Source organism: Onychostoma macrolepis, chromosome 21 (assembly GCF_012432095.1).
Source record: "Onychostoma macrolepis isolate SWU-2019 chromosome 21, ASM1243209v1, whole genome shotgun sequence".
Taxonomy (NCBI): domain Eukaryota; kingdom Metazoa; phylum Chordata; class Actinopteri; order Cypriniformes; family Cyprinidae; genus Onychostoma; species Onychostoma macrolepis.
The window spans coordinates 28,198,192-28,219,760 of NC_081175.1; the positions used below are offsets into that span (position 1 = coordinate 28,198,192).

At 35.0% G+C, this 21,569-nt stretch overlaps 1 protein-coding gene across 2 annotated transcripts in view; it reads left to right on the top strand.

The window, feature by feature from the left end:
* The window catches only part of rab27b (RAB27B, member RAS oncogene family), a 43,920-nt gene that overhangs the window by 9,770 nt on the left and 12,581 nt on the right, over positions 1-21,569 (top strand). The window contains exon 2 of one of the 2 annotated variants that reach the window (XM_058758549.1): positions 11,526-11,622. The exons of the other annotated variant lie outside the window; for it this stretch is intronic. The gene's annotated coding sequence lies outside the window, so the exon portion shown is untranslated. The remainder of the gene's footprint in view (positions 1-11,525; positions 11,623-21,569) is intronic. 2 annotated transcript variants of the gene reach the window in all.

Genomic DNA, 21,569 nt, shown 5'->3' on the forward strand with positions numbered 1-21,569 from the left:
AGCAGAACGTAACTGAAAAAAGACAAAATATGATGATGCTGGTAAACAAAACTTAGTTCTTAGTTCTTGAAGTGAGCAGAGTCCCTGGTTATCATATAAGTCACCGCATGTGTTTCTGCCCAATGTAGACCAAGGACCAAGGACAAATGGCCAGTGCTAACCTGTCATTATGTACTTTACGGTGTATAAAAACAAATCTACCTTCATCATCATTCCCGGTATGTTCAATAGCTAAATGTAACTTCCTATCGACTAAGATAAGCACCCCCTTAGTTTTAATACGAGCACAAGAGAAGGCTGCCAGTTTGTAATACTTGTTTTGAAAACATGCCACATCACATTGTTTTAAATGAGACTCTTGTATCAGGGCACAGGAAATAGATTTACGGTGCAAATATTGTAATATCCGGGTACGCTTAATAGGAGAATTTAGGCCATTCACATTCAATGATAAGATATTCAGAACATGCATTGTGTGCTCGCAATGCCCAGATTCTGTCTAAGTGAAGAGAAATGAAAGGAATGCCATACTGCCAGTGACATGTAAACATTAGTATGTATCCTGGATACCAGTCCACCTAGATGCATAGTCCTTTTAAAAGAAAAGCAGAATAAATAAATGTATTGATGTCTGTTGAAGGGCATATAAAAAAATGAAACGACAAACAACTGTGTATAAAAACCAAAGCAGACCGCACATTACCGAGAGTGTAGGTCTGCATAAACAACAGAAACAAATGTTGATGCGTGACCAGTCCACTTCAACGCAAGACATGTCCCCAAAGGCCCACTGAGCCAAAAGCGTAGTGATTGAACCTGCTCTCCATCAGCCCGAAGAATAATAATAATAATAAAGAAAATAAATCATTTTTATTTACTAATCAGCAGACGAACATACAGGGCAGGGGCAAGATTTCAAAAAGAAATTAACAAGTGTCCATGGCCACCTTGTTATTGTCCTCTTCAGGGCAGTTAGGATCATCGTTAATTTTCCCTCGTTGAGCTGAGAGGATGGAGACGGTAGCCGACGCCCTCTCGCTGCTTTGTAGCGCTGCAGAATACGTCTTCAGTGACAGTGAAGTAACAAAATCCTCCGCCTTTTGAGGAGAGTCGAACATCATCTGCTCACCTTTGTGCCGTAGTTTAATTACCGCCGGATAGGTGAGGAAGGGCTGGAGACCAAGTGCTGTCATCTTCTTCAAGACTGGATTAAAGCTCTTTCTCTTGGTAGTTGTGGCTGGACTAATGTCGGGAAAAATATTAGCGTGACATTGTCCTGCGTATATTTCACCGGGTATGCCTGCCGAGCACCCTTCAGGATCGCCAATCTGTAATACCACTTTAGTACACAGAAGATGAGAGTACGCGGCCGATCTGAGTTTTTCCTCCGTCATACACGCGATGGGCCCGGTCAATCTCAATGTCACGGACTAACAGGGAAGGGATCCACTTGGAAAGATTAGCTCTGAGGAAGCCAGCTGCATCAGAGCCTTCCGCCCCCTCCGGCAACCCCACCAGTCATACATTATTTCTCCTGCTCCTATCTTCAATGTCCGTCATTTTTTCGGGGAGTTGCTCCAGCTGATTTCTTAAGTTTGTGACTGTCCTCCTATCCTCCCGTGCAGCTGCTTGAACGGAATCGACCCGGTCACGTGTCTGTTTCGCCGCGATGGCTAGCTTTTCAACTTGTGCTTTTAGCTCTTTTACAGAATCGTTGGTCGTTTGTATGTCCAAATGTAGATCACGAAGTGCTGGGGTCAGTACAGAGTCTATAGCATCTCTTACAGTCGAAGCCACTACCGAATCAAGAGTACTTTGTTGCTCTTTAAGCGCTAGCTTGATACCGTTAGCTATAGCAGCGGCGAGATCCTCTCTGGAGATGGTGGAATCTTTGAATTTACTTAAATGCCACTTCAGAAGCGCTTCTCTGCCACCTTTGCAGTGTAAACTTGGCAAATGTATTATAGTTCATTGCATGCATTGTTCTGTAGCGGTTGATGCACTGCCTTTACTTAAAATTTTGAGCAGGCACAGACCAGCCTTAACCCAGCTGTGTAATGACTCAGTGCAGCATAAAAGCCAGACTAAAGTATGCTTGCTTTGATTCACCTCAGTCCCTAGTATGAGTTATGATTTCTGTGTAAATGCATTTATGCCACCTCTAATCAAACAGTTTGAGTAAAAACACCAAAAATGCCACTTTATAAGCGCTTCTGTGCCACCTTTGCAGAGTAAATTTGGCATAAGTATTAAAGGTCAGTTAGTGCATAATTCTGCAGCATTTTATGTGCTGTGCTTGCCAAAAATAGTGTAAATTTAATGTAAAGACACAATGCCGCATAAAATTAAATTTGGACAAAACATTTTGCCTGCTCTGACCCACCTCAGTCCCTCATATTAGATTGAAGTGGCATTTAGGTGTCTTTTAAAACTGCACAGAGGCGCTTCATATGTGCCACATTTACTGTGTAAATTTGAAACGTAATGGCATATAAAAGCCTGATTAAATTATGCTGGCTTTGCACCTCAGTAGCGGTGTAAATGAATTTTTGTCAGTTCATACCACTTCAGAGGTGCTTCTGTGCCGCCTTTGCGATGTAAATTTGGCAATTAAGCGATAAGCCTGAAAATCATCATGCAGACTTGAACAAACAGACCAACTAAAATGTGGTTGTTTTTCTGAGCTGTGTGTATTTTATAATTGGATCAGATGGAGTTTGTGATTTGTAAATATGAAAAAATGTTTCCGTGTGTTTGTGTAACATTCCTAAAATGCCCAGAAAATCAGGTAACATGAAGGACACGTTCCATCTCATCCAAACCGAGTTTCCCCCAAAGCCATTTAGGACATTTCAAATAGCAGGCCATGAAATAACTGTGACAGCGCTGATCGGTTTACGTTAGATGGCAAAATACAGCAGTAATTGGCTTTACGCACTTGCTGTAATTGCTTTCGCATGCTGCCAAGGACCTGAACGCACTAATAGATGCGCTACAGTGACTGTAAAAGAGGGAAGCCTCGGGGAGATGTTGTCTTTCACGTCCTAACGCTCATAAGCACACGCTCCTCCGAGGACCTCAGCCATCTCTTATGCATTAAGCTTCTGATTAATAATTTATGATGTTGCACTTATTAAAGTCCGACCTGTCACTTTTATCATTTAAGTTATTAGAGCGGGCGCATGTTAGCGTAATCATATTAAATCACTGGTGATGGGCGATCGCGCAGAGGTTCGGCGTTTGTTATAGCGTCAGCGTCTGGGGTTTGTCTCCTCTTTAAGGGCCTGTGGACACGCAAGGGCTAATTGGGTGCCCTAAATAATTAATGCGGCTGAAGACGTTAAGAAATGCCAGAGAGCTTTGAAGGAGCTGCAGTCTGTGTGGACTTGTGGTCTCTAATGGCCCTGCTCTTCTTTCTATTGTCTTGGTTTGAAACAAACGCAAATTCAGCCTTCTGCTGAATTCACTTTTCATTTTTGCTGCACACCAGTATTGCATATTTGTGCACAATGAACGTGTGTGCATCGTTGATTATGTGAAATCCCACATCAGCTTTCCATATATGTTTCGAATAGCTAATATGACAGCATGCTGGTATTGCAACTTAATGTGTTATAAAATTGAGTCTTGATGCCACAGAACTCTTTGCTGCATGCTGCTTTCATTTACATGTAAACATTAGGAGCTTAATTCATCTTCTAAAAATGCATTCATTTTCAGGCTTATTGTGGAAAAAAATCGAAGGAGCATTGTCTCAAGCACACTTTCTTCCATAGCAAGGGATTGTGGGTAATATTTGGGAAAACACTAGGGATGCAACGATATCAAAATTTCACAATATAATTTTGTACATTTTTAAAGTTAAATTCTTCTATCTAATGCAGTTCAAATTAAGTGCTCCAACCCATGTTCTTAAGAAAACTTAAGTCAGAAAAAAGTCAGTGAATTGTGATATACTGTTTCTGTCTAAATTACATTCACACAATGGTGTTTTAGAAGCCAAACAAATTAGAATATAATAATAATAATAGTAATAATATTATATAGCAATCTTATATTATTGTTATTCCTATGACAGTAATAGCCATATAATGTAAAACAACTGCACTGTAAAATAAATGAAAATAAAATTTCATAGATAAATTATTTTTGCTTTACACTACAGTAGGGAAACTATACCTCCTTCCTAATTTCTACACTTGAAAGAGATATTTTGAATTTGGACTGCAGTAACATTACCCATTTAAACCACCAGCTGTCAGCAATTCATACTGCACTTTTATTTTATTTTAGGGCAAACGTAATGAAAGAACGTTCGCTTTGACGCATTTGCATTAAACAGCTCGTTCACGTCTTTGTAGATATCAGAAGGATCCCAGCGCAAGGAATAAGTGGATAGTTTATTTTTAATGGCATCCCGGATCGTGTCGGAGGATTGATCGGAGCATTTTGCTTTGTAAAGAAGGCACAGCGTCAAGAAGAGTTGCATAATATCGTTGCATCCCTAATAAATACAGAAATCTTAAAATATTTCTGTGTTGAAAAAAATGTATTATAGGACCCTTTTGTTGTAATTTTTTTTTTAAATTATTAAATGGTAAACCCTAAAACCAGAAAAATTAAAAAGGAAAAACAGAAAAAATGGTTCCTACTTTAACAATTGTTTTTTTTTTTTTTTTTAGTTGCTTCATTAAATTAAATATTATTAATCAGCCCATTTATCAAATAGCATGTCTATTCAATTAAATTAATAAAACTTCAACAGTTTAATTAATAAGTATTTTAAAATAAATTAATCAAATGAAAATATGAAAAATTCCTTTACAACAGAACAATGCATTTTTTTTATTATTTATATTATTATTTTTGCATTTTTAATTATAAGAAGTGATGTATTTGGCGTCATTTCTTTAAGTTAAACAACATTTATTTTGCCAGTTTTTAGTGAAGAGCTTAGAGTTTCTTTGTGTAGGCTATCTGACAAATGAAACGATGCAATGTTGGGGAAGTGCTCATATATCGAGTTGAATGACTAAACTCTATTGGTGTGACCTGTATATTCTGTATATAGTGTGCATTAGGATTCTGCGTCTCTTTCTAGAGCTGATGCACGTGTGAGTTTCTCTCTCTCAGGAAGTGTGTCTCGATGATGATAAGCCACTTTACTGTTAATCAGCATTTCCTGTCAGGATGATACTGTGCTGCTTTGGTGAGTTTTATCGCAAATGTGGTCGCATTACCGACATCAAATGGCATCTTTACTCAGCTCTTTTACATTCAACAAGTTCATATTGACCAAGTCTGTCAAGCTCTGAAAGGACAAAATGAACTTTAAGCATGAAATAAAATATTACAGTACTCCAGATAACTCATATGATGCACTCGTAAGTTGCTGTTATTGGGTCTCGGGTGTTTTGTACTAAATAAAGTAAGTGTGAATGAAATGTGACAGAATGAAAAGACAACGTGTCATTTTTATCTACTCAATGTATGGCTGAATATGTGTTGCCATGGCGATTGTTGTGATGTCATTGTAATTATGATCATAATGAGATGGAGGCATTCAGACACACAATCAATGATTCAACAGCCATAAACGCAAGGACCTTCAGAGTCAAGAGATGAAGGCTTTCCTCCTCTTCCTCTTCAGCCAGACATCACCTTCAATACTAATGTTTATGTTTTTTAGATGCTGAAGTGAGTCTGAACTTGCTGTGTTTGCTAATCGACATTATACAGGATGAGTTGAACGCTGAAAATTATAATAAATAAAAGAAAAAAGAAAAAAGAAAAAAAACTTTTTCTTATTTTATTTCAGCTAGTTGACAGAGTATCTCATTTTCATTTGGATTGAACTGATAAACTAAAATAACTAAAACTGAAATAACTTAATAGAAATAAAAAAACAAACTAAAACTAATGCAAATGACAAAACACAAAATTACTAAAACATTTAGTAAGATTAAACTAAACTAAAAGAAACAGTGAAAATGAAAACAGGAAATATAAAATAGAAACATTAAAGTTAAATCTAACTATAAATAAAAACTATAATAGTATCTCAATTACACTAAAATCACACTGATATGAGCACTATTATATTAATTATAAAAACTGGTTAGGAATTGAGAGGATTCCTGTGACAACGGCATCTTCATCATCATCATCATCTTCATCGCCCGGCCTAATCAAACCGATCTGCGCTGCTGTCCGACATGAGCAACTGCTGTTTCCCAAAGTAGAAGCTCATGCATTTTTTAATTTTAGAAATATTACATCTTAGAAAGTCCGTTTGATTTATGAGCTGCAATATTTCATGCGCATACATTTTTCAGGCAACTGTGCCCTAATTTCAGTCTCAGATCAGAGAGGTTTCATGTACAGTAGATACAAAATATGAAGATGTCTTGATATTTTCCAGCCTTTGGTTGTATTTATTATACAGTCTATCACACTGTTTAAAAGGGCTGTTTTTGTCCAATCAGAGGAGCTTTCTTTTCAATCAAACAGCAATTATATTACGAATATTTAAAGCATACAGTATATAGGTGATATTTATATATGTATGTGTGTCTGTCATATTTAATCATATTAAATAATTCTCATTTATATGCACCGGGAATAAAAGACAATATTGATCTTCTAAACTACACTGCCGATCACAATCTTGGAATAATTATGATTTTTCAAAAATATTTTTGAATAAAGTTTCTTCTGCTCAAAAATACAGTAAAAATAATCATATTGAGAAATATTACTACAATTTAAAATACCTTTTCTATTTGAATGATCTGTTAGAAATCATTCATAGTGCTTAATAATCATAGTGCTTAATTTTTATTAATTATTACTGGTGCTCAATTCTTTTTATTATCAATTTTGAAAAATATGGTTTGGAAACTGATTATTTTTTTCCCAGGACTTTTTGATGAACAGAAAGTTCAAAAGAACAGCATTTATTTGACATAAAAATATTTTGCAACATTCTAAATGTCTTTTTATTGTCAATTTTGATGAAGTAGTATTTATTTTTATTTTTTTTAAATATTGCTATTCAAAAGTTTAGATCACTGTTTCCACAAAAAAAAAAAAAAATCAGCTTTCTTTTTCAGAAAGCGTTTGCTGTCTGACTGATTGTTTTGTGTGTAATTGTGAATTGTAGACTGAGCACATGATGGGTAAACAGTAGCATCAGTGTTTATATTTTAAGAGGATTCACACGCTCTGTGTATTGAGTTAACGGCTGTAAACAGGCTGCTGTGCTTCTTTCTCACAATAGTGTGTTTAAATCCACACGGATCTCATGGAAAATAACATTCCTCAGATACCTGAATCCACTCCGTAATACGGACTGCGTGACTCTCCGGCAGTTTTTGTCTTCTGACGAGAGTTTCTCATGGATCTGAACACATGTATGAGCACGTTTGCTTTTTAGGAGTCATTCACCTCAAAAAATATCACGAACCTCGAAACCCGCATGGCTTTTATTTGTGGAACAGAATGTCCGAGCCTCCACTAATGAAATAAAATAATGAAAGTCTCAAGCTCTGAAGAAGACAAAAAGCACCAAAGTAACTTATTTTGAGTCTGTTCCTCATGAAAAGCATAATATGACTTCAGAAGACTTGGAATATAATGCATGAGTCACATGGATAAATGTTATGGTGCTTTTTGTCTTTTTTGGAGCTTAGTTGTATAGAAAGCAGAAGGATGTTTTGCTGAAATTCTTTTCCATCCAGTCCAGTCATATTAGTTAAGTACGGCCAATGAAATTCAATTTCTTTTTTCTGTATTGTGTTTTAATTATTTAATTAAATGTTAATAATCCGAACGGATGTCTAATCATTTGAACAATACAATAATTTATTGAACATTTTAATAATAATAATGGCTTATTTTTTCAGAAATTCTGTGCTGTCTGTTTTGTGATTTACAACCCGAATTCCGGAAATGTTGGGACACTTTTTTAAAAATTTGAATAAAATGAAAACTAAAAGACTTTCAAATCACATGAGCCAATATTTTATTCACAATAGAACATAGATAACATAACTAATGTTTAAACTGAGAAATTTTACAATTTTGTGCACAAAATGAGCTCATTTAAAATTTGATGCTTGCTACAGGTCACAAAATAGTTGGGATGGGGGCATGTTTACCATGGTGTAGCATCTCCTCTTCTTTTCAAAACAGTTTGAAGATGTCTTGGCATCGAGGTTATGAGTTTCTGCAGTTTTGGTGTTGGAATTTGGTCCCATTCTTGCCTGATATAGGTTTCCAGCTGCTGAAGAGTTTGTGGTCGTCTTTGACGTATTTTTCATTTAATAATGAGCCAAATGTTCTCTATAGGTGAAAGATCTGGACTGCAGGCAGGCCAATTTAGCACACAGACTCTTCTACTACGAAGCCATGCAGTAGTAATAGCTGCAGTATGTGGTTTTGTATTGTCCTTCCCTGAAATAGACGTCGTCTGGAGGGGAGCATATGTTGCTCTAAAACCTTTATATACCTTTCAGCATTCATAGTGCCTTCCAAAACATGCAAGCTGCCCATACCGTATGCACTAATGCACCCCCATAGATGATGAGATTTGCAAAGCGAGGAACGTTGTTTTTAAAGTATTCCACAGTCTTTTTTACGCACTCTTTCACAGATTGGAGAGCCTCTGCCCATCTTTACTTCTAAGAGACTCTGCCTCTCTAAGACATCCCTTTTATAGCTAATCACGTTACAGACCTGATGTCAATTAACTTAATTAGTTGCTAGATGTTATCCCAGCTTTTTCAGCCCTTTGTTGCCCCCGTGCCAACTTTTTTGAGACCTGTAGCAGGCATCAAATTTGAAATGAACTCATTTAGTGGATAAAATTGTAAAATTTATCTGTTTAAACATTTATGTTATCTATGTTCTATTGTAAATAAAATATTGGCTCATGTGATTTGTAAGCCTTTTAGTTTTCATTTTATTCAAATTTAAAAAACGTCCCAACATTTCCGGAATTCGGGTTGTAATACAAATTTATTACCAAAAATGGTAATCTAATGAATACATACAACTTTACCAACTTTATTACTCTTTCAAATGTAATCAAGTGAAATTTTAACGATTTTATTTTATTTGAATTTAATTTATTTTTTACCAAAATCAGTTTTGGTTTAGTTTTCTGTTTTGACTGTAATGGATTCAGTTTTAATGGTTGAATTAAATTGTAATAATCAAAAAGTCTTACAAACTGAATTGATAACAATTTTATAATGTATTACAATTTTAACTATAATAGTGCCCTATGAATTTATTTTTTTATTATTTCTCCTCAGAAGTTCTGTGTGGTCTATTTAAATTTTTTTCTGGATTCTGTGTTTTATTTAACACAACAGATAGCCTGTAATATATTTACTAAATATCTTTCTTTTTTCTCACTGTTATTAATCTTTAAATATTCATTTACACGGGTTAAACTCATGAAGAGATGCCTGGAACAAATTTATTATCAGAAACATTGGTAATCAAATGAATGCAGAAAACTTATAACAATTTAATATTTTAAAATGTAATCAAATGAAATTTGAACAATTCCTTTGATTTTGCCAAACAAAGTGCTTCAAAACAAAGATTTACTGTTTAAATTAAAAAATGGATGAAACAGTCTGTGATATTTTGTGAAATTCCTTTTAAAAATGATTTTATATAAACTGTATTATTACTTTGAGAAGTACATTCTACTGTGCAATAGTGATAGCCTTGCTTTTGATTTTCTCATCCAAACTGGATTCTGTGACATTCCATGTTATGCAGTAAATTCCATTTTTATGACTGGATTCTGTGATTCTGTTCCGGTGTTTTCCGCATCACAGACATCATAGTGCTCTAGTCAGGGTTTCTTTTACCAAATACAATCATGAACCCCTTGTACGGACTTCAAAAGCGTTCTTGCATGCCTGGTACTGGCACAAACGCTCACAGTTATTAAGTTCACAGGACTGAAGATGCCCTCCGAGGCTCCTGGATCTCATTACCCAGAATCCATCAGCAGTAGAGACGGGCCTGTGATGTGTGTGTGGAGCAGTGCATTAACACTCGCCTCACTGCATCTCTGTACTGCATTAACCCCGTTCACACGTCAACACCACATCTCCAGTCTCCAGATCACGTCTTCAGCTGTGTTTCTGTCTTTAAATCAATAGTTCACCCAGAAATGTTTAGGCTTCCAAAAGAGGACACAACTAGAAATCAGTGGTTAAGTTGTATTTACAACACTGTTCCAGAACAGTTCAACCCAAATATTAGAGTATGTGCAGCACATTTTACGGAGGTCTATTTCCTGAACCTGGGAGTAGCCTGCCAGCTGCTCAAAGACTGTTTCTATAAAGTGGGGCAATTCCAACTTTGCAAGGACAGTCTTGCTCTTCTGACTCACAGCCTGTAAGTACGTTTTTATATTTAAAGAATTTGCTACTGACGATTCAAACCCGAGTTTTGAGCTGTGTAGAGTAGCACTTGTTGTTTGTTGTTTCTCCGATCACAAATGCAGACATGGTAATGTTTACACGGCACGATGCAACGCGACGCGTAAAAAGACAGTATAAGTCATTATAATCAGTAATTATGTCCCCACTGGATGCAACAAATGCCTCGTTTATAATGAGTTTTATTGTTTTTGTGTCATCGCGCCGGGACACGGCATCACAATACGGTAAGGGGCGTAACATTCGTATTCGACCAATCACAATGCACTGGATAGCTGGCCAATCAGAGCACACCTCTCTTCTCAGAACGATGAGCTTTGTAAAAATCAACGCGTTTCAGAAAGGAAGAACATAGAGGAGCAACAATAATGTACAGTATGTGGAAAATAATGTGTTTTTTGAACCTTAAAATGCATAAACATTACATTACACCAAATACATAAAATAATGTTATTTTTTAGCAACGTCATATGACCCCTTTAAATGGGAGGAAAAAAACCCACAAAAAAAACATTTTTGCAGATCAGTTTGGCTGCTTAAGTTCAGATCAGTCAGCTCCAAAAATAAATTGAATAAACTGAAAATAAATAAAAATTGATTGAATCCAAGATTTGATAATAATATAGCATAATGAGAAATTTATAAGAAATTTTGTGTAGTCTGGGAACACCCCAAGTATAAAAAGATGGGGGGAATAATCCCCCAAAAAGTACAAAAATAATCTTTTATTTTATTGATTGATTGATTTTAGATTTGTTTGTTTGTTTGGGGGGGGAGTTGTTATACCCTGTGTGAGCAAAGTCAGTAAGTTTAAGCCCAATGCAATAACGTTAACATTAACCAGCACTTTCTGGAAAAAGACAATCCTCTCCAGGTCAAAATGACCAGAGGGTTTTTAATGCAATGCAAATCGCTTTGGTCGCACTGGAGGAACACGATCTGCTGTGCTGGTTTAATTGTGTCACATGACTGTCAGTCGTGTGTGTGTGTGTGTGTGTGTGTGTGTGTGTGATCCGGCCCCAGGCCTTCAGTAGTAACGGTGCGGGCATTCTCCTCCAGAGAGCAGAGGAAGCCGCGGTGATCTGGACTGGGATCAGGTCTGTGGTGGTTTACTGTGAGACCGATCAGCATCAGGAACACGAAGAGAAACACCAGGGTAAGATCTGGATTCAGAGCATTCGTGTTTTAGAGCTCAGCACTCATGGTTCTGATGGACGGACTCTGTGTGAAACTGTAGAACTTGTGTTTTTGGGCACTTAGAAAGTATTTTCTCTGTAAGTAATGCAGTTAATCACTTACCGGGATGTAGTTTTATTTCTTCCATTTTAAATGTCCAGCGTTGTTTTAGTTTACACCATAAAAAAAATATTTTTCAGTGTATGAGTCACAAGAAAATGCAATTTCATTCTTTCTACTTAAATTTCACATTTAAATCAGTGACATTCCTTTGTAATAATTTGTGAAATTTGCTAGCAATTTCATAGTTCAAATTATTTTACAGTAACAGTGTAGAAAATGTATCTGCTTTAGGATATTTGTACATTTAAACTACCCAGATGTTTTGGCAGGTTTCACTATTTGTTTTCTGAAATATTTTACATATTTTGCACTTTTTTTTTTTTTTTTAACCCTTATAATTAAAAAAGGATTTTCTTTCTTAGTTTAGCAGAACATTATCTATTCTTTTTCCTCACGCAACAACAGAAAGGGAATGTGAACGCTGTCGAGCTAAAGTGCCACACATATAACGGTCACATGATGCTTTGTGTGACTAATAGTCCTAAAGTTTAATTTTAAATTTAATTTTGGTGTAAAAATGTATAATGCTGCCCATTGCACCTATAAAATCTAATTTGAGTCCAGATTTTTAGATATGATGCATGAAAATGTTAGAGATCGATGAAGCTAAATATTGTTGGTTGTTTTAGGGCATGTGAGATTTGAGAACTTTATATTCATATTCAATGATTTCATGAGACTTGGACTATATAATTAATATATAATTTGTAGTGCTTTTATGGGACTGGTTGTCTCACTGTATGCTCTCATCAGCTGTGTGAACGTTCTTGTTTTCTGTTTTTCAGTGTAAGAATGTGTAAGTTTGAGACAGTTTCTATTGGTTAACCCTCTATATAACCTCTAGATGCTTATTTTAGCAGCAGCGCAAATGTCTGAACGTCTCAAAGATGAAACGAGTTGAAGTGCACATGAAAATAATCAGGTTATGTTTGAAGCTTGCAGACTCACAGATGAGACAAAATAGGCAAAAGTTATTCTCTGAATTAGTTTTTACTGTGTTCTGTCTCTCTTTATCGTCCTCTGTAAGACTTTCTCTCACACAGTGTTTCTTTTGTGTTTCTCCTCTAAACGTCTCGAGCATGTGATCGCTGCTGCTGTCATCCAGATCAGTTCTGGGTTTCAGTATATTTGTGTGTCGGTGGTTTAAAGAAACAGTTCATTCAAAAAATTAATTCCGTCATCATTTACTTGCTCTCATGTCGTTCCAAACCTGTGCACTCTTAAAAATAAAGGTTCTTTATTGGCATCAATGGTTCCATGAAGAACCTTTCTATTCCACAAAAGTGAAAAAAAATGGTTCTTTTAAGAACTGATCACAGGAAAAAAATTTTGGGAAACAAAAATGGATAGTTGTTGGAACCTTTATTTTTAAGATTGCAACAATAGAAGTAGGCAGTGAACTTTAATTTAATTGTAGTGTTTACACAAAGATGTATGACTTTAGAAGATTTTAGGCAATATTTTACGTAGTTATATGTACTACACTGAAAAAATGGTGTAGGATTTACTTTGAAATAGTGCTGTCAAACGATTAATCGCATCCAAAATAAAAGTTTTTGTTTACATCATATATGTATGTGTTCTGTGTATATTTATTATGTATATATAAATACACACACATACGGTATATATTTTGAAAATATTTACATGTGTATATACATTTATATTCTTATATTTTATATTATATATAAATATATTTAATAAACATAAATTTTTTCTTAAATATATACATGCATGTGTTTGTATTTATATATACATAATAAATATACACAGTATACACACACATTATGTACACAACTTTTATTTTGGATGTGATTAATCGCGATTAATCGTTTGACAGCACTACTTTGAAACAATTTTTTAAGTGGAAAGACTGAAAAAGAATTTACTTGTAAAACATACTCCAATAATCTTTGTTTTATTTACACCTTCATTTTTTACGGTGTACTGCCATGATGTTTTTTTTTTTTGGCACTCATGCTCATTCACTTTCATTGAATGAAAAGAGGAACCTGGAAAATATGTTATATTAATAATTTGTTAATAATTTTACATTTTTAAAGTTTGTTAAACTTATAGTACATAAATCAGGGTTATAATGGCTAACAAAAACTAACCAACAAAAACTGCCAAGACAACATATCTCATTTTGATTCAGTTTAACTTGTACTAAAATAACTAAAACTGAAAAACTAATAAAAATTGTAGACATATAAAAAAATAAATAAAAAAAATTACTAAATGTCTAAAAATTTAACTGAAATTAAAATGAAAACAGAAAATATAAAAATAAAAATGAATTCAAAATGTGAATAAAGCTATAATAGTATCTAAATAAACAGTACACCGGTTAAAGATCTGTTAGTAGGGTTTGTTTCGTCACTATTTCTTGTCTGCTCCTCCTCAACAGGGTTTGTTGCTAACTGAATCTCATTCACTTGTAAATGCTGTAATTATGGGTATGGGAAATCCAGGTCATGTTTTCCCACAGGCCTTTGCTTTCTGTCTGTTATTCTGTTAGTTTGATTTAAAGTGTTTGTATGTCAGAAGATCTTCTCTGCTCAGCGAGAGCACATTCTGCTGCTTTTTACTCTAACATTCAACACATGTGATTTGTTTCTGAGGGAAACCGAAGGAAATCATGTAGGATGGGAAATGATAGAGCCTCTATTATGACATCATCACAGTGAACCAATCAGAACGCAGTATGTGCTGTTCCGTCTCGGTCAATTAAGACTGATATTCTTTTTCTGAATTAGTGGTTTAAAAACAGCATTTGCTTTGCTATCAACCACCTAGCAACTGTATAACAACGTTCAGAACATGCTAGCATGATGGAAGAGGCTTTTGCATGGGTAAAAAGCACATTTAGTGATCTAGTTTAATGAGTCGCCCTGTCTGCTGCGTCTAATTGTCTAAATGTCACCGTTTGTCTGATCAAATGTCATGCATTAGACCTGCTTTACCCAGAATTGTCTGGAAGGTTCCTGCACGTCTGTCTGACCAGCAGATCAGCTTGATTAACTACATGTAATTAGTTAATGAACGAGACATTGTATTTCGCACAATACTAATGAAAGACGGCCAGAACAATCTGGTTACGTTTGACTGGAACTGATGTTGTTGTGTGGAAAGCGCAGGTTCTGCTAAATCTGTTTAGTATCTGTTGAGATGTCAGAGGTCTCTGTTCTGTTTATTGAGTTTGTTTTTAAGGTCATCTGCTTTGACCCTTCATTCAGCTGAAGCTCATTTTCCTATTAACCAGCTTCTCTGACATAAACCATTGATCTGCTTTGAATGCTAAACTACTTTCTCATACCTCTGTTTTGTGTTCAGAGCCAGAAACGGTGAGATGCAGCACCAGTTTCACTTTCATAGATAAATACTTTTTAAAAACAGCTCAAGAGTATTTGATAAACCTAGGAACGCCTGAGCAACCATATATTATCCAGTGTTGTTATTGTTAATTGAAATAAAATATAAAAACATGAACTTCATTTCATTTCAGTTAGTTGTCAAGACAAAATTTTCCATTTAAGTTTAAGTACTAAAATTATTAACAATTTAACTTAACTGTATAGACATATAAACATACATATATTATATTAAAAATGACAAGAACAAAGTGGAGAAACAATTTACTAAAAGTAATTTGAAAATTAATATTAATAAATACTATAATAGTATATTCAGTTAGTTGCCAAGGCAGCATATCTAATTTGTTTAGTTTAACTTGAACTAAAATGACTAAAACTGAAATTAAAATAAAACTTAATTAAAACTAAATAGACATTTACCAAAAAAAAAAAAAAAACTAATAAAAATGACAAAAGCACAGAACAAAATTACTAAAGCTTCTACTATTTTCCCAAGGCAACACTTCTAATTTTTGTTTAGTTTAGGTTGACGCATTTAAAATGACTAAAAGTAAAACTAAAAAATAATAAACACTTAATTGACACATTTAAAAAGTAATAATAATTTAAAAAATAATAATAATAATAATAAAAGGTACAAAAATGCAGAACAAACCTACTAAAACTTTAACAAAAAATAAAATGAAAATGGAAAATACTAATATTAATAAATGCTATAATAGTATATTCAGTTAGTTGCTAAGGCAACATTTCTACATTTTTAGTTTAAAGTGAACACTAAAATTACTAAAGCTAAAACTGAAAAAAAAATCAAAACGAAATAAACATTTAAAAAATATAACCGTAAAAACAAAACAAAATTACTAAAACTAACTATTTCAGTTTGTTTTTTCAGTTTTTGTTTAGTTTAAGTTGAAGTAATACAATTATGAAATACAGTAGGTTTGTGTGAGAATCGCTGAAAATATGATCCATGTTGTCCTGATCCACTCGGTGAAGGCACGCATTTCTCATTTAACACACCTCACCAGAAACAGTAATACAGTTTACTAATACAATTACTAAAAAAAAATTAATAAAAAATGAAATGGACTAATAAAAATGACAAAAGCACAGAACAAAATTACTAAAACTTTAGCTAGATTTAACTTATTGAAAATGGAAAATGCTACTATTGATAAATGCTATATATATCCTAAAATAACACTGATATCAACATGCTAAAAGTCATTCAGAACACCTTGGAAACCGCATAGCACACCATGGCAACCAGCCACTGCAGCCCAGCAGCATGATTTTGTCTTTTGCTCAGGTGCACACATCATCTTCAGTGGATGTTGAAATCTAGTGTGTGATTTTTCAGGGTTTGTCAGCCGCAGGGCTCATGGGAGGTTGTTCCAGACCGGGTGCAGGGGGTCTCTGGCCCGGTTTGGTCCCTGTGTAACACCGACCTCTGAGGGCGTTTCACAGCACAGTTAACCTTTCCACAGCTTCACTGCCAGCACAGATACAGATGTCGCGCAGAGACCATACTGAGGGTGTGTGTGTGTGTTTCTATAATACACTAGGATTCAGCACAGAGCCGAAGTCTCCTTGAATCCACGTCAGTCTGGTTCCACTGATCATGTGTGTTTAATCTAATGAGCTCAAGCTCATTGTGATGGGAGTGAAAGAGCCAGAAGAGCCTGAGGTCAGATGTAAATCATATTAGATTGACTCTTTTGTTCAAACTTCAAAAGTCAATATGTGATTGTTCAGTCTTCTCGGGCCAGTGCCGCGTTATTTGATTAAGATGCAAACCAATTACCAACAACAGAAAAAGAGATTTTTGTGTGTAAATTGATTGACCACAGATGCCACATTTGTTTTCTGCATTGTTTGCTGCATGTTATGGTTTCAAGTCAGATGTCTCAGCTTCTGGACGAATGATGTTTCTCTTGAAAAATCAGTTGAAAAATGCCAAGTCCATTCTCAGCCAGTTTTGAACAATGCGAAAGTAAACTAAAAAGCAATGCCTTGAAGGAGACAGAGAGCACAACACTGGTCTCATGTTTAGTTTCACATTAATGATGTTAAGGTTCTACCAAATTCATGCTGCATTCCACAGTGCATGCAAGAAAATGCATTTTCAACATAATGCATTTCGCAGTTGCATGCAAAAAAAAAAAAAGAACCGCATTTTGCAATTGCATGAAAAAAAAAATGCATTTCATAATTGCACGCACCAAAATGCATTTGTAATTGAATGCATCCTCATAACTCATTTCAAAATTGGAAGCAACAAAATGCAGTTCTCAGTTGCATTCATCAAAATGCACACAAATATTATAGACTTTAGTCCCTCTGTCTATTAAAGCATTAAACGGTAAGTTAGCTAGAGGTTAACAATTATTTATCATTCAGAATTTTTCCCTTCTGGTGTGTGTTACTACATATGATTGTGATAATTATGGGTGTGTTGCACGATAGGCAGTGTGCAATTTAGTTGTTTTATTGTAGCTTATGTATTCACTGTGGGTAGGCTAGTGATGGGTTGTTGTATGTATGATATGTACGTAGTATATTACTCGTATTTAAACAGCAGATATAATATTGTATGTGTGTAAGACAAATTTCCTTTGGGAAAATAAAGTTTATCTTGTCTGTAAGCTCATTACATTCCTCAAATCGTACAGTTCATTTTATATCTGTAAGTGAATGAATAAATAAAAGAGCTTGTATTTGTAGATATCCTGTTTAGATATTGTTAAGATCTTTTGTTTGTATTTGTATATATTGTAAGATCCATGGTCTTCAGCGTGACTGGACACTTAGTGCATTAGTTATGTTGATGTTTTGTGGTTTAAAAACACTTTGCGGTACAATCACCCCTTCAGGCAAATGTACACGACCTTTTACTGAAATCAATATCAAATTCTGTCTTGTGTTCCAAACCCCTGAACAACAGATGTTCTCCAATTTGTCAGTCAACACTGTTTAACATAAACACACAGGACACTTCTACAGCCTTTGGGTTTGGGTTGGTCTTCTGATTCTGACTAATAGATTTGATTTCAGATGTAGTGTGTTTCTCACATCACGTCATATAAAAGTGTCTTCTGAGTGACATTAGTGCTTGTGTTTTTGTGATTATTTATACTAATGTTCACTTAGTATCCATGCATGCTGTCTCGGGAAACCTGTCAAGAACATGTTTGGTGTCATGTTTTAGCCCAAAAGAATAAGAAAGCGTACTGGTAAACTTTGAGCTTTTGGTCTTGCCTCCATAACCTGTCTTGCAAAAATACACATTTAGGTGTTTATTTATAAATTTTTTTTGCACATATATTTGTTAGATTTCAGTTCTAATACTTTAAAAGTTTATTTCTCCACTTCAGCAGCGCTTACATACACCAAACTTAGCAGTTTTATTCCTATCTACTGTATATTCCGAAGGTTTTCACTGAAGGGTTTGTTCATATATCATTCACACTGATTTATATGACATTTTACTTTGTAAAAACATGGTAAAAATGTATATATTTATAGGCTGTGAGTTTTTTCTCCAATTCAGCATCACTTACAGTCATAGCCAGAAATATCGGCACCCTTGGTAAATATGATCAAAGAAGGCTGTGAAAATTAATCTGCATTGTTAATCCTTTTGATATTTTATTTTTTTTAAATTCACAAAAATCTAACCTTTCATTGGATAATACGAATTTAAAATGGGGGGAAATATCATTATGAAATAAATATTTATCTCAAATACACGTTGGACACAATTATTGGCACCCCTAGAAATTCTTATGAGTAAAATATCTCTGAAGTATATTCCCATTCATATTCACAATTATGAGCACTCCAAGGTGATTATGAACATGAAATTATCCAGCCATGGCTTCCTGTTTCACAGAAATATAAATAGGAGGGAAAACAAAGCCCAAATTCCCTTAATCATCCATCACAATGAGAAAAACCAAAGAATATATTTCTGATGGGCAGCAACAGATAATTGAGCTTCACAAATTAGTGAAGTGGCTTTAAGAAAAGAGCTAGAGCAGTGAAAATTCCCATTTCCACCATCAGGGCAATAATTAAGAATTTCCAATCAACATAAAATGTTAGGAAACTGCCTGGAAGAGGACGTGTGTCTATATCGTCCTAATGCACGGTGAGAAGGAGAGTTTGAGTGGCTAAAGACTCTCCAAGGACCACAGCTGGAGAATTGCAGAAAATAGTTGAGTCTCGGGGTCAGAAAACATTAAAAAAAATTGTCAAACAGCACCTACATCACCACATGTTGTTTGGGAGGGTTTCAAGAAAAATTCTCCTCGCTCATCCAAAAACAAACTCCAGCATATTCAGTTATCAGACACGACTGAAACTTCAAATGGGACTGGCTTCTATGGTCAGATGAAACTAAAAAATGAGCTTTTCAGCAGCAAACACTCAAGATGGGTTTGGTGAACACAGGGATAAAAAGTACCCCATGTGTACAATGAAATATACTGCTGTATTTTTGATGTTGTGGGCCTATATTTCTGCTGGAGGTCCTGGACATCTTGTTTAGACACATGGCATCATGGATTCTATCAAATACCAACAGATAAAAAAATCAATAAGTGACTGACTTTGTTAGAAATCTTATAATGGGCCATGTTTGGATCTTCCAACCGTACAATAATCCAAACACAAACCTCAAAAACAACACAAAAATGGGTCACTGAGCACAAAACCAAGCTTCTGCTGGCCATTCCAGTCCTCTGACCTGAACCCTGTAGAAAATGAGTGTTGAACTGAAGAGAAGAAGCAGCAACATGGAGCTGTGAATCTAAAGGGTCTGGAGTGATTTTGGATGAAGGAATGGTCTCTGATCTCTTGTCAGGTGTCTCTAACCTCATCAGGCGTTATAGGAGAACATTTAGAGCTGTTAAACTGGCAAATGGAGGTTTCAAAAAGTATTGAATAAAAGGGTGCCGTTAATTGTGGCCAATTAACCTAACCCTAGGAAGGTTAGGTTTTCATTAGAGAAAAACATTTATTTCATAATGATATTTCCTCCCATTTTAAATTCTTATTGTCCAATGAAAGGTTAGATTTTTGTGAATTTTTTTTAAATAAAAGATCAAAAGCATTAACAATGCAGATGAATTTTCACAGCCTTTGATTATATTTACCAAGGGTGTCGATATTTTTGGCCAAACTTAGCAGTTTTATTTGTATCTATATTCTTATGGTTTTCACTGAAGGGTTTGTTCATATATCATTCATACTGATTTTTATGACATTTTACTTTGTAAAAACATGGTAAAAATAGGTATATTTAAAGGCTGTGAGTTTTTTTTTTTTTTTTCTTCTTCACTTAAGCCGAACTTACATACACCAAACTTAGCAGTTTTATTCCTATCTATATTCTGAAGGTTTTTACTGAGGGGTTTGTTCTTGTATCATTCACACTGATTTATACAAAAAAAAAATTCTAAAATCATGGTGAAAATATATATTTTTTCTGTTTGTTGACAGGATTTTCTGATTCTTGCAGTGATAAAAATATATTTCCAAAATCCCCTCTTTATTGTGATTTTACTGTGATGAAATTGCTTTATGAAATTGCCCTATTAACTTGTGATGTCTTATGTTAAATGTCAAAAACAACAAATCATCACTGTACAACAAATCGTAATGGTTAAAATCTGCTTCTTTTTCTTGATGCAGAATAGAATTTCTTGTTTCTTTCTTCAGATTCTTGTTATAATGTGCTCTGAACATGACAGGTTCTTGCGTTGAGATCTTGCGTTGTAGAAATGCATGCATTGAGATTCAGTGAATGAGGATTGAACGCAGACAGGAAATGGCATGTTTTATTTTTAGTAGACAGTGAGGTGTGTGAGACGTGATGATGATGTGTGTGAGAGATCTGCTGATCATGAGGAAGCGGCTTTGGGTCATGTGCTGGACGAGCCGCTCACAGATGAATGAAGCTCTATTCATCTCTTTCTGATGAACTCTAGTGAATGTGTGAGCGCTGAGCATTTGCTACGGGCTGTGATGTGTTTACTGCAGCGTCTCCAGCCCACACGTATAAATGAGATTATTTGAGCGCTGTAGAAACGGCCCCGGGGCCCACTGGACCCTGAGAGCTTCTGAGAGAAAGAGACGCAGCTCCGTCACACTGAGATATTGTTCAGTCTGTCTCTTTCTGGTTTCTTTGGCCTTGATGTGTGTTATTGGTTGAGCAATATGGGATTTTTAATAGCGATCAGAGTTGGCAGAGTTATATAATGTGTTATGTATATGTGTACACAGACACACATGTGCATACACATAAAAATCTGTTTTCTTTTGCATTTTCAATACATTTTACAGTACACACACATACACACATACACATATATATATATATATATTTGAAAATGAAATAATATTTAGCAATTTTCATTATTTA